The 13,246-nt window shown below is 43.4% G+C and overlaps 1 protein-coding gene across 3 annotated transcripts in view; it reads left to right on the top strand.

The window, feature by feature from the left end:
* The window catches only part of LOC115125332 (MAGUK p55 subfamily member 7-like), a 313,135-nt gene that overhangs the window by 62,508 nt on the left and 237,381 nt on the right, over positions 1 to 13,246 (top strand). For 2 of the 3 annotated variants that reach the window (XM_065007128.1, XM_065007126.1), the window contains exon 2: positions 4,673 to 4,767. The gene's annotated coding sequence lies outside the window, so the exon portion shown is untranslated. Of the gene's footprint in view, positions 1 to 3,132; positions 3,294 to 4,672; positions 4,768 to 13,246 lie in introns of all 3 variants that reach the window. The other variant, XM_065007127.1, reaches the window with a different exon arrangement.

The following is a 13,246-nucleotide window of genomic DNA, read 5'->3' as shown; positions in this document are numbered from 1 at the left end:
GTTTATTGCCATCAGGTGTGCTAGCCACAACTACTGGTAGCTTAAGGTAAATTCACACTACGGAGACGGAAGGTACTGAGAGTTGCACTGTGTTGCCATTTGACTGACCCCTATTTAGTCGACTGGTCGATTGTTTGGTTGATCAAGATTTTTTGTTGTTGAGAAGTGGCAAATATATATTTTTTTAAATACGGATTAAAAAATTGAGACTCCTATAGTAGGTACACCTACAGCTCATCCCTTGGCAGTAGTACTGTAGACTACTTTATCACTGACCTCAACCCAGAGTCTCTCAGAGCGTCCACAGTCAGCCCACTGACAGCCCTATCAGATCATAGCAAAATCAGTCTACTTGAACAGAGCAATACTCAATCGTGAGGCATCAAAGCCAAAGGAACTGAGTAATATAAAAAAAAATGCAATGGATGGAAGGAAAGTAGTGTAGAAACCTACCAAAAGACAATTGGGCAACCACATATTCAATCCCTTTTAGACAATTTCCTGGACAAAACGTTCCACTGTAATAGTGAAGGTGTAAACTTGGCAGTAGAAAACCTAAACACTATTTGGCCTCCCTGTCAAATCTGAACATTTCAAGCCGACAACCTAAGAAAATAAACAACAGTGACAAACTGTTTTATGAGGAATGCAAAAACCTAAGAAATAAATTGAGAAACTTATCCAACCAAAAACCTAGACCCAGAAAAACTGAGCCTTCGCATTCACTAAAATCACTCAAACAATACAGAAATACACTACAGAAAAAGAAGGAACAGCATGTCAGATATCTGCTTAATGTAATTGAAGAGTCCATAGAATCTAACCACTTCTCGGAAAATTGGAAAAACCTAAACAAACAACTCTTCATGTTGTTATGTATCAAAATCGGATAGATGGATAAACCACTTCTCCAATCCTTTTGGCTCTATAACAAAGAACAAACAGCAAAAATATCTACATGGTCAATTACCAATCATAGAATCAGCTGTTAAAGACTACCAGAACCCACTGGATTCTCCAATTACATTGAATTAACTTCATGACAACTTACAAACCCTCCAACCCTGTGGTGTTGATGGTATACGACATTAAATGATCAAATATACAAACCACAAATTCCAATTGGCCATATTAACGTCTTTAATCATCCTCATCTTTGGCATCTTCCCCAATTTTTGCAACCAAGGACTAATCACCCCAATCCACAAAAGTAGGGACAAATTTGACCCCAATAACTACCGTGGGATATGTGTCAATAGCAACCTTGGGAAAATCCTCTGCATTATTATTAACAGCAGACTCGTACATTTCCTCAGTGAAAACAAGGTACTGAGCAGATGACAAATTGGCTTTGTACCAAATTACCATGCGACAGTCCACGTATTCACCCTGCATACCCTAATTGACAAACAAACAAACCAAAGCAAAGGCATTGTTGATTTCAAAAAAGCTTTTACCTTAATTTGGTATGAGTGTCTGCTATTCAAATTGGAAAGTGGTGTTGGGGGGAAACCTAAGACATTATTAAAATGTACACAAACAACAAATGTACGGTTAAAATTGGCAAAAAACACACCCATTTCTTCCCACAGGGCCGTGGGGTGAGATAGGGATGTAAACTTGAGCCCCACCCCTTCCACATATATATCAACGAATTTGCGGGGACTCTAGAACAGTCTGCAGCACCCGGCCTCACCCCACTAGAATCTGAAGTCACAGAGCACACAACAAATTATACATACCTCAACCTAAACATCAGCACCACAGGTAACTTCCACAAAGCTGTGAACGATCTGAGACAAGGCAAGAAGGCCCTTCTACGGCATCAAAAGGAACATCAAATGGCAAATAATGCTTTAAGCAGTTATAGAATCCATTGCCCTTTTATGGTTGTGGGGTCTGTGGTCTGCTCACCAAACAAGAATTCACACAATGGGACAAACACCAAATAATGCATACAGAGCAGAATTAGGCCGATACCTGCTAATGATTTTAAATCCAGAAAATTCTACAACCACCGAAAAGGAAGCGATTCCCAAACCTTCCATAACAAAGCCATCACCTACAGAGAAATTAACCTGGAGAAGAGCCCCCTAAGCAAGCTGGTCCTGGGGCTCTGTTCACAAACACAAACAGAGCACTAGGACAGCAACACAATTAGACCCAAACATATCATGAGAAAATAAAAATATAATTACTTGACACATTGGAATGAATTGTCCAATAAAACTGAGCCAACTGGAATGCTATTTGATCCTAAACGGAGAGTACACAGTAGCAGAATACCTGACCACTGTCACTGCCCCAAACTTGAGGAAAGCTTTGACTATGTACAGACTCATTGAGCATAGCCTTGCTATTGAGAGAAGCCGTCGTAGGCAGACCTGGCTCTCAAGAGAAGACAGGCTATGTGCACACTGCCCACAATACAAAATGAGGTGGAAACTGAGCTGCACTTCCTAACCTCCTGCCAAATGTATGACCATACATTTGCCAGATTATACAGATACACAAAGAATTTGAAAACAAATCCAATTTTGATAAACTCTCATATCTATTGTGTGAAATACCACAGTGTGCCATCACAGCAGCAAGATTTGTGACCTGTTGCCACAGGAAAAGTGCAACTAGTGAAGAACAAACACCATTGTAAATACAACCTATATTTATGTTTATTTATTTTCCCTTTTGTACTTTCACTATTTGCACATAGTTACAACACACACATCCATAATATGATATTGAAATGTGTCTATTCCTTTGGAACTTTGAGTAATGTTTACTGTACATGTTTTGTTTATTATCTACAGTACCAGTCAAAGGTTTGGACACACCTACTCATTCCAGGGATTTTCTTTATTTGTACTATTTTCTACATTAATAGTGAAGACATCAAAACTAAGAAATAACACATATGGAATCATGTAGTCAACAAAAAAGTGTTGAACAAATCAAAATATATTTGAGTTTCTTCAAAGTAGCCACCCTTTGCTTTGACAGCTTTGCCCATTCTTGGCATTCTCTCTTCACTATTAATCTACAATGTAGAAAATAGTAAAAATAAAGAAATACCCTTGAATGAGTAGGTGTGTCAAATTTAAAAATAAAAATGTAAATACTGGTCCCCCACAGGAAACAAACCCACAACCCTGGCATTTCAAGTGCCATGCTCTACCAACTGAGCCACACACACCGAGAGAGAGAGTGAGAAAGATGCATACAGAGAGAGCAAGAGAGACCATGTGTGTCACTTTCCCTGGGGGCCTGTCCTACTGACTGTGTGACCTCTTCAGGTGAGGGCCGAGAAGATGGCCACCAGTGATCTCATCCCCTGTCAAGGTTCTATTGTCATTCAAAGCAGGAAAGGACTGAGTGAGAGAAGCAAGGGGCTGAGGAGGGGGGCATCTTGGCTTCGCTTCTTTCCACCTAGCTGGGTGGTTAATGCCATCGAACGAATGACCAGAGATATTCATTCACTCACTCCGTAGTCTCTGAAACTTTTAGGCCACTCAACCCTCTATCCTCCCGCTCTGCTTCCTCTCCCCCCTCTCTCCTCCTTCCTCTCTTCTCGCTCTTTCTCCTTGTTCAGTCCATTCCCATGCATACAGTGCAGCTCTTTGTGGAGCTCTCACCCTTAATAGTACTGCTGGGTGAGTTGAGGTTACATTCCCCGCACTGCCGCATTCCACTGTTACCCCCCCACCACCACAACATACACTTATGCGTCGGGGGTTGCCTCCATGGCACTGACACAATATTCAATTGAATTAATGCACAGCTGCATGGCACGGAAGGAGAGATTTATCCTGGGAAACCAGGTCCTGGATGGACAACGTGGGGGTGAAAAAACACTTCCATTTATTACAAAAGCTCATTAAGGAGAAAGGTTCAATCTCACTGCTAGCTAGTCCCAGACAGACAGGTCACATATCCAGGGTGGCTAAATAAAACCAAACCAGGCAGGAGAGGAGATGTCTGCTGCTTCTCTCTTCATAGACACCAATAGGAAGCTGAGTGATTTGGAGTCATAGCTTGATATTTAGCTGCCTAGCTTCTCTCATTCTGGGAAAGGCAGCACAGGTATGAGTTGTAGGGAATGTTTTTCATTTTCACTCTGGTCTAGTATACGCTGGGCTACAGCCAATGAGATATATACATATACAGTTGAAGTCGGAAGTTTACATACAATTTAGCCAAATACATTTAAACTCAGTTTTTCACAATTCCTGACATTTAATCTGGGTAAAAATTCCCTGTCAGTTAGGATCACCACTTTATTTTAAGAATGTGAAATGTCAGAATAATAGTAGAGAGAATGATTTATTTCAGCTTTTGTTTCTTTCATCACATTCCCAGTGGGTCAGAAGTTGACATACACTCAATTAGTATTTGGTAGCATTGCCTTTTAAATTGACTTCAACTGTGTGTATATATATTTATATATACACACAGTATACACCATTTGCTACAGCGCTGTATTGCTTCTATGTGCAGTCAGCCCCATCTAGTGGTGATCGGTGGGAAATGCAATTGAGGATATTTTTTGAATGAGCTTTGTATGAATGGTACTTCCTCAAAGGTTTTTAGCAACTCCCCTCTCATTTGTCTACTTTGTGTAAAATCCTTGAATTCTATGGGTGACACTCCTTTTCCTTCTCTCTCACTCTGACAGACAGGCTCTAAAGCGGTACATTGAAGTGAAGGGGTGGAGCGTCATGAGCCTTCTGGCACACTAACTGAAGGAACCAGAGTAGCAGGTCTGATCAGGTGGGTTGCTGCTATGCTCTGGGTGTGCATGTCTGCCTGTTGGTGTGTCTGCTGCCCTTGTGTGTGTGTGTGTGTGTGTACAGGAGAGTGTGTTCTGGAAAACCCTTTATTGTGTCTGTTTATTTGTAGCTTAGTGTGTTTCTCCCTTCTTTCTTTTGTATACAAACTCAGCATAAAAATAAAAGTCCCTTTTTCAGGACCCTGTCTTTCAAAGATAATTCGTAAAAAATCCAAATATCTTCACAGATCTTCATTGTAAAGGGCATAAACACTGTTTCCCATGCTTGTTCAATGAACCATAAACAATTAATGAACACATGCACCTGTGGAATGGTCGTTAAGACAGAAAACAGCTTATAGACGGTAGGCAATTAAGGTCACAATTATGAAAACAAAGGACGCTAAAAGAGGCCTTTCTGCTGACACTGAAAAACACCAAAATAAAGATCCCCAGGGTCCTTGCTCCTCTGCTTGAACGTGCCTTAGGCATGCAGATGTGGACAGCGCAATAAATTGCAATGTCAGTACTGTGAGACGCCTAAGACAGCGCTACAGGGAGACAGGATGGACAGCTGATTTTCCTAGCAGTGGCAGACCACGTGTAACAACACTTGCACAGGATCGGTGCATCCGAACATCACACCTGCGGGACAGGTACAGGATGGCAACATCAACTGCCCGAGTAACACCAGGAATGCACAATCCCTCCATCAGTGCTCAAGACTGTCCACAATAGGCTGAGAGAGGCTGGACTGAGGGCTTGTAGGCTTGTAGACATCACTGGCAACAATGTCGCCTATGGGCACAAACCCACCGTCGCTGGACCAGACAGGACTGGCAAAAAGTGCTCTTCATTGACGAGTCGCGGTTTTGTCTCACCAGGGGTGATGGTCGGATTCGCGTTTATCATCAAAGGAATGAGCGTTACACTGAGGCCTGTACTCTGGAGCGGGATCAGGTTGGAGGTGGAGGGGCCGTCATGGTCTGGGGTGGAAGTCACAGCATCATCGGACTGAGCTTGTTGTCATTGCAGGCAATCTCAATGCTGTGCGATGTCATCCTCCCTCATGTGGTACCCTTCCTGCAGGCTCATCCTGACATGACCCTCCAGCATGACAATGCCACCAGCCTAACTGCTTGTTCTGTGAGTGATTTCCTGCAAGACAGGAATGTCAGTGTTCTGCCATGACCAGCGAAGAGCCCGGATCTCAATCCCATTGAGCACATCTGGGACCTGTTGGATCGGAGGGTGAGGGCTAGGGCCATTCCCTCCAGAAATGTCCGGGAACTTGCAGGTGCCTTGGTGGAAGAGTGGGGTAACATCTCACAGCAAGAACTGGCAAATCTGCTGCAGTCCATGCGGAGGAGATGCACTTTAGTACTTAATGCAGCTGGTGGCCACACCAGATACCGACTGTTACTTTTGATTTTGACCCTCCCTTTGTTCATGGACACATTATTCCATTACTGTTAGTCACATGTATGTGGAACTTGTTCAGTTTATGTCTCAGTTGTGGAATCTTGTTATGTTCATACAAATATTTAAACTGCGTTTGCTGAAAATAAACGCAGTTGACAGTGAGAGGATGTTTCTTTTAGTAAGCCTAACTGCCTGACTAAGGCTCAATCACAACAATGTGGAATCGTACTGAAGCAGGACTTTCATTCCATAGCAGTTTGACATGTAACAGTTACATTTCATTCACTCACTCATTTTCTGTCATTTCTTGGGATTAATGATTAACCAGTGGAAGCAATAAAAATGCCAAACTACTGTTCAGAAATTGTTTATACCCAAAGTTTTAGAGTCCATACACAGATTGGCTACATAGCCAAGCATCCATAGATATACATGTATTTTTATCCTCCCCAATAAGCAAGAAAATAGTTAGCTAGCTACCTTTATTCAGCTGCATTACATGCCAAATATCTTCAATCTCTTGCGTTAACATATTCCTCTTAACTGTACATTTTCTGCATGATTCCTGATGAAGTAATAATTACTTACATTTGCTTCCATCCTAGTTTATTGTTTTCTTAAAGTAACTCGACAGGGTTGGGTCTCAGAGCTTCATGGGAGTTTTCAGAAACACTAGATATGAAGTCTGCATTTTGGAGGGCCAACTAGAAGTTGAATTGGGACACACTATGACTCGATGGGGCTCGTGGGATTGCACAAACCAGGGGGTATTGGGATTGAGCCTAAGTGTTTGCTGACTAACTGTTTTGGGCTCCTGAATGGTGCAGTGGTCTAAGGCACTGCATCTCAGTGCTAGAGGCGACACTACAGACACTCTGGTTCGAATCCAGGTTGTATCTCAACCGGCCGTTATTGGGCGTCCCATATGGCGGTGCACAATTGGCCTAGCGTCGTCCAGGTTTGGCTGGTGTAGGCTGTTGTTGTAAATAAGAATTTGTTCTTAACGGACTTGCCTAGTTGAGTAAAGGTTAAAGAATATATATATATATATATATATAAACACATCCTAGATCTGAATGAATGAAATATTCTTATTAAATAATTTTTTCTTTACATAGTTAAACGTGCTGACAACAAAATCACACAAAAATGATCAATGGAAATCAAATTTATCAACCCATGGAGGTCTGGATTTGGAGTCACACAAAATTAAAGTGGAAAACCACACTACAGGCTGATCCAACTTTGATGTAATGTCCTTAAAACAAGTCCAAATGAGGCTCAGTAGTGTGTGTGGCCTCCACCTGCCTGTATGACCTCCCTACAACGCCTGGGCATGCTCCTGATGAGGTGGCGGATGGTCTCCTGAGGGATCTCCTCCCAGACCTGGACTAAAGCATCTGCAAACTCCTGGACAGTCTGTGGTGCAACGTGGCGTTGGTGGATGGAGTGAGACATGATGTCCCAGATGTGTTCAATTGGATTCAGGTCTGGGGAGGGGGCGGGCCAGTCCATAGCATCAATGCCTTCCTCTTGCAGGAACTGCTGACACACTCCAGCCACATGAGGTCTAGCATTGTCTTGCATTAGGATGAACCCAGGGCCAACCGCACCAGCATATGGTCTCACGAGGGGTCTGAGGATCTCATCTCGGTACCTAATGGCAGTCAGGCTACCTCTGGCGAGCACATGGAGGGCTGTGCGGCCCCTCAAAGAAATGCCACCCCACACCATGACTGACCCACCGCCAAACCGGTCATGCTGGAGGATGTTGCAGGCAGCAGAACCTTCTCCACGGTGTCTCCAGACTGTCACATCTGTCACATGTGCTCAGTGTGAACCTGCTTTCATCTGTGAAGACCACAGGGCGCCAGTGGCAAAATTTGCCAATCTTGGTGTTCTCTGGCAAATGCCAAACGTCCTGCACGGTGTTGGGCTATAAGCACAACCCCCACCTGTGGACGTCGGGCCCTCATACCACCCTCGTGGAGTCTGTTTCTGACCGTTTGAGCAGACACATGCACATTTGTGGCCTGCTGGAGGTCATTTTGCAGGGCTCTGGCAGTGCTCCTCCTGCTCCTCCTTGCACAAAGGTGGAGGTAGCGGTCCTGCTGCTAGGTTGTTGCCCTCCTACGGCCTCCTCCACGTCTCCTGATGTACTGGCCTGTCTCCTGGTAGCGCCTCCATGCTCTGGACACTACGCTGACAGACACAGCAAACCTCTGTGCCATCCTGGATGAGCTACACTACCTGAGCCACTCGTGTGGGTTGTAGACTCCGTCTCATGCTACCACTAGAGTGAAAGCACCGCCAGCATTCAAAAGTGACCAAAACATCAGCCAGGAAGCATAGGAACTGAGAAGTGGTCTGTGGTTATTACCTGCAGAACCACTCCTTTATTGGGGGTGTCTTGCTAATTGCCTATAATTTCCACCTGTTGTCTATTCCATTTGCACAACAGCATGCAGAATTTATTGTCAATCAGTGTTGCTTCCTAAGTGGACAGTTTGATTTCACAGAAGTGTGATTGACTTGGAGTTACATTGTGTTGTTTAAGTGTTCCCTTTATTTTTTGAGCAGTGTATATATTTGAAATTATATCTGTATGATATGGGCCTACTGAGTGCTAGTGATTCTAGCAGCCTTGTTAGGCTGGATCTCAAATGGCACCCTATTCCCTATAGTGCATTACTATTGACCAGAGCCCAGGTCAAAAGTAGTGCACTATATCGAGACTGCTTTCTCTCTCTCTCAACTCTACTCTGTAAAAGACAGACTGTCTGAAGGGCTTATAGAAAATGTAACATGTCAAATGAATTTTGTTTCCATTACTTTTTATTAAAACAAGCAGGGAAACATTTAATGGAGTCTTTAATGTGTTAAAAGGGCTTGGTATGTTCATGTGTTGCTTGGAGGGAAGACCCTGCTGTGCACACAAAATTACCTCAAATGACCCTGGTGCAGACATTGTGGAAAGACTGGTTCAAAACTACACACAAAAACAAAATAGAGTTATATGGTCCATAGATCTCTAGACACCGCAAAGAGCAAGGCCCTATAATTTTACAAGTATCAAAGAGGCCATACATAAATACTGTATATACACTGCCTTCGGAAAGTATTCAGACCCCTTGATCTTTTCCACACCCTTATTCTAAAATCTATTGTTTTTTTACTCATCAATCTACACATAATACCCCATAATGACAAACCAAAAACAGGTTTTTAGAAATGTTTGCAAATGTGTAAAAAAAATAATAATTTTAATGGAAATATCACATTTACATAAGTATTCAGACCCTTTACTCAGTACTTTGTTGAAGCACCTTTGGCAACGATTACAGCATTGAGTCTTCTTGGGTATGACGCTACAATCTTGGCACACCTGTATTTGGGGAGTTTCTCCCATTTTTCCTCTGCAGATCCTCTCAAGCTCTGTCAGGTTGGATGGGGTGCATTGCTACACAGCTATTTTCATGTCTCTCCAGAGATCGGGTTCAAGTCTGGCCTCTGGCTGGCCACTCAAGGACACTCAGAGACTTGTCCCGAAGCCACTCCTGTGTTGTCTTGGCTGTGTGCTTAGGGTCGTTGTCCTGTTGGAAGTTGAACCTTCGCTCCAGTCTGAGGTCCTAAGTGCTCTGGAGCAGGTTTTCATCAAGGATCTCTCTGTACTTTGCTCCGTTCATCTTTCCCTCATCCTGACTAGTCTCTAAGTCCCTGTCGCTGAAAACATCCCCACAGCACTTGCCTAGTTAAGTAAAGGTTAAATAATATATATATTCTGTAGGGATGGTGCCAGGTCTCCTCCAGACGCAATGCTTGGCATTGAGGCCAAATAATTCAATCTTGGTTTCATCAGACCAGAGAATCTTGTTTCTCATGGTCTGAGAGTCTTTAGGTGCCTTTTGGCAAACTCCAAGCGAGCTGTCATGTGCCTTTTACTGAGGAGTGGCTTCCGTCTGGCCACTCTACCATAAAGGCCTGATTGATGGAGTGCTGCAGAGATGGTTGATGTTCTCCAATCTCCACAGACGAATTCTAGAGCTCTGTCAGTTTAAAAAAAAAATATATGTAGATATATATTTATTTTTACCTTTTAACTAGGCAAGTCAGTTAAGAACAAATTCCTATTTTCAATGACTGCTTAGGAACAGTGGGTTAACTGCCTTGTTCAGGGGCAAATTGACAGATTTCTACCTTGTCAGCTCAGGGATTCGATTCACCAACCTTTTGGTTAGTGGCCCAACACCACTAATCGATGGGCATTGGGCCAGCTTCCGGTTAGTGGCCCATCGGCATTGGGCCAGCTTCCGGTTAGTGGCCGAATGCCACTAGGCTACCTGCCTCCCCAAGAGTTACCATCGTGTTCTTGGTCACCTCGCTGACCAAGGCCCTTTTCCCCCGATTGCTCAGTTTGGCCGGGCGGCCAGCTCGGAGTCTTGGTGGTGGTTCTAAATTTCTTCCTTTTAGCATAGAGGCCATGTCAGTATCAGAGAGGCCCTAACATGGTAGCATAGAGGCTTTGTCAGTATCAGAGAGGCCCTGTCATGGTAGCATAGAGGCTGTGTCCGTATCAGAGAGGCCCTATCATGGTAGCATAGAGGCTGTGTCCGTATCAGAGAGGCCCTATCATGGTAGCATAGAGGCCGTGTCAGTATCAGAGAGGCCCTAACATGGTAGCATAGAGGCTTTGTCAGTATCAGAGAGACCCTATCATGGTAGCATAGAGGCCTTTACAGATTTCTCTCAATTAAATTTCAATTAAATTGAAGGGCTGTATTGGCATGAGAAACATATGTTTACATTACTAAAGCAAGTGAAATAAACAATCAAAAAAGGATCAGTAAACATAACATTATACTCATAAAAGTTCCAAATAGCATTCTAGTTTGCTCAGTTTTTTTGTTAGTTTTTTCCAATGTGTCAAGTAATTATCTTTTTGTTTTCTCATGATTTGGTTGGGTCTAATTGTGTTGCTGTCTATGGGCTCTGTGGGGTTTGTTTGAACAGAGCCCCAGGACCAGCTTGCTTAGGGAGCTCTTTTCCAGGTTAATTTCTCTGTAGGTGATGGGTTAGTTATAAAAGGTTTGGGAATAGCTTCCTTTTAGGTGGTTGTGGAATCTAACTGCTCTTTTCTGGCTTTTGATAATTAGCGGGTATCAGTCTAATTCTGCTCTGCATGCATTATTTGGTGTTTTTATTTATTTTATTTATTTCACCTTTATTTAACCAGGTAGGCAAGTTGAGAACAAGTTCTCATTTACAATTGCGACCTGGCCAAGATAAAGCAAAGCAGTTCGACAGATACAACGACACAGAGTTACACATGGAGTAAAACAAACATACAATCAATAATACAGTATAAACAAGTCTATATACAATGTGAGCAAATGAGGTGAGAAGGGAGGTAAAGGCAAAAAAGGCCATGGTGGCAAAGTAAATACAATATAGCAAGTAAAACACTGGAATGGTAGTTTTGCAATGGAAGAATGTGCAAAGTAGAAATAAAAATAATGGGGTGCAAAGGAGCAAAATAAATAAATAAATTAAATATAGTTGGGAAAGAGGTAGTTGTTTGGGCTAAATTATAGGTGGGCTATGTACAGATGCAGTAATCTGTGAGCTGCTCTGACAGTTGGTGCTTAAAGCTAGTGAGGGAGATAAGTGTTTCCAGTTTCAGAGATTTTTGTAGTTCGTTCCAGTCATTGGCAGTAGGGAACTGGAAGGAGAGGCGGCCAAAGAAAGAATTGGTTTTGGGGGTGACTAGAGAGATATACCTGCTGGAGCGTGTGCTACAGGTGGGAGATGCTATGGTGACCAGCGAGCTGAGATAAGGGGACTTTACCTAGCAGGGTCTTGTAGATGACATGGAGCCAGTGGGTTTGGCGACGAGTATGAAGCGAGGGCCAGCCAACGAGAGCGTACAGGTCGCAATGGTGGGTAGTATATGGGGCTTTGGTGACAAAATGGATTGCACTGTGATAGACTGCATCCAATTTGTTGAGTAGGGTATTGGAGGCTATTTTGTAAATGACATCGCCAAAGTCGAGGATTGGTAGGATGGTCAGTTTTACAAGGGTATGTTTGGCAGCATGAGTGAAGGATGCTTTGTTGTGAAATAGGAAGCCAATTCTAGATTTAACTTTGGATTGGAGATGTTTGATATGGGTCTGGAAGGAGAGTTTACAGTCTAACCAAGTAAGTATTTGTAGTTGTCCACGTATTCTAAGTCAGAGCCGTCCAGAGTAGTGATGTTGGACAGGCGGGTAGGTGCAGGTAGCGATCGGTTGAAGAGCATGCATTTAGTTTTACTTGTATTTAAGAGCAATTGGAGGCCACGGAAGGAGAGTTGTATGGCATTGAAGCTTGCCTGGAGGGTTGTTAACACAGTGTCCAAAGAAGGGCCAGAAGTATACAGAATGGTGTCGTCTGCGTAGAGGTGGATCAGAGACTCACCAGCAGCAAGAGCGACCTCATTGATGTATACAGAGAAGAGAGTCGGTCCAAGAATTGAACCCTGTGGCACCCCCATAGAGACTGCCAGAGGTCCGGACAGCAGACCCTCCGATTTGACACACTGAACTCTATCAGAGAAGTAGTTGGTGAACCAGGCGAGGCAATCATTTGTGAAACCAAGGCTGTCGAGTCTGCCGATGAGGATGTGGTGATTGACAGAGTCGAAAGCCTTTGCCAGATCAATGAATACGGCTGCACAGTGCTGTTGACCGGGGTAGGAGTAGCCAGGTGGAAAGCATGGCCAGCCGTAGAAAAATGCTTATTGAAATTCTCAATTATGGTGGATTTATCAGTGGTGACAGTGTTTCCGATCTTCAGTGCAGTGGGCAGCTGGGAGGAGGTGTTCTTATTCTCCATGGACTTTACAGTGTCCCAGAACTTTTTTGAGTTAGTGTTGCAGGAAGCAAATTTCTGCTTGAAAAATCTAGCCTTGGCTTTTCTAACTGCCTGTGTATAATGGTTTCTAGCTTCCCTGAACAGCTGCATATCACGGGGGCTGTTCATTGCTAATGCAGAACGCCATAGGATGTTTTTGTGTTGGTT

This window comes from Oncorhynchus nerka, linkage group LG22 (assembly GCF_034236695.1).
Source record: "Oncorhynchus nerka isolate Pitt River linkage group LG22, Oner_Uvic_2.0, whole genome shotgun sequence".
In the NCBI taxonomy this organism is placed as follows: domain Eukaryota; kingdom Metazoa; phylum Chordata; class Actinopteri; order Salmoniformes; family Salmonidae; genus Oncorhynchus; species Oncorhynchus nerka.
The sequence above is the reverse complement of the archived record's forward strand: the minus strand, read 5'-3'. Positions and strand labels throughout refer to the sequence as shown.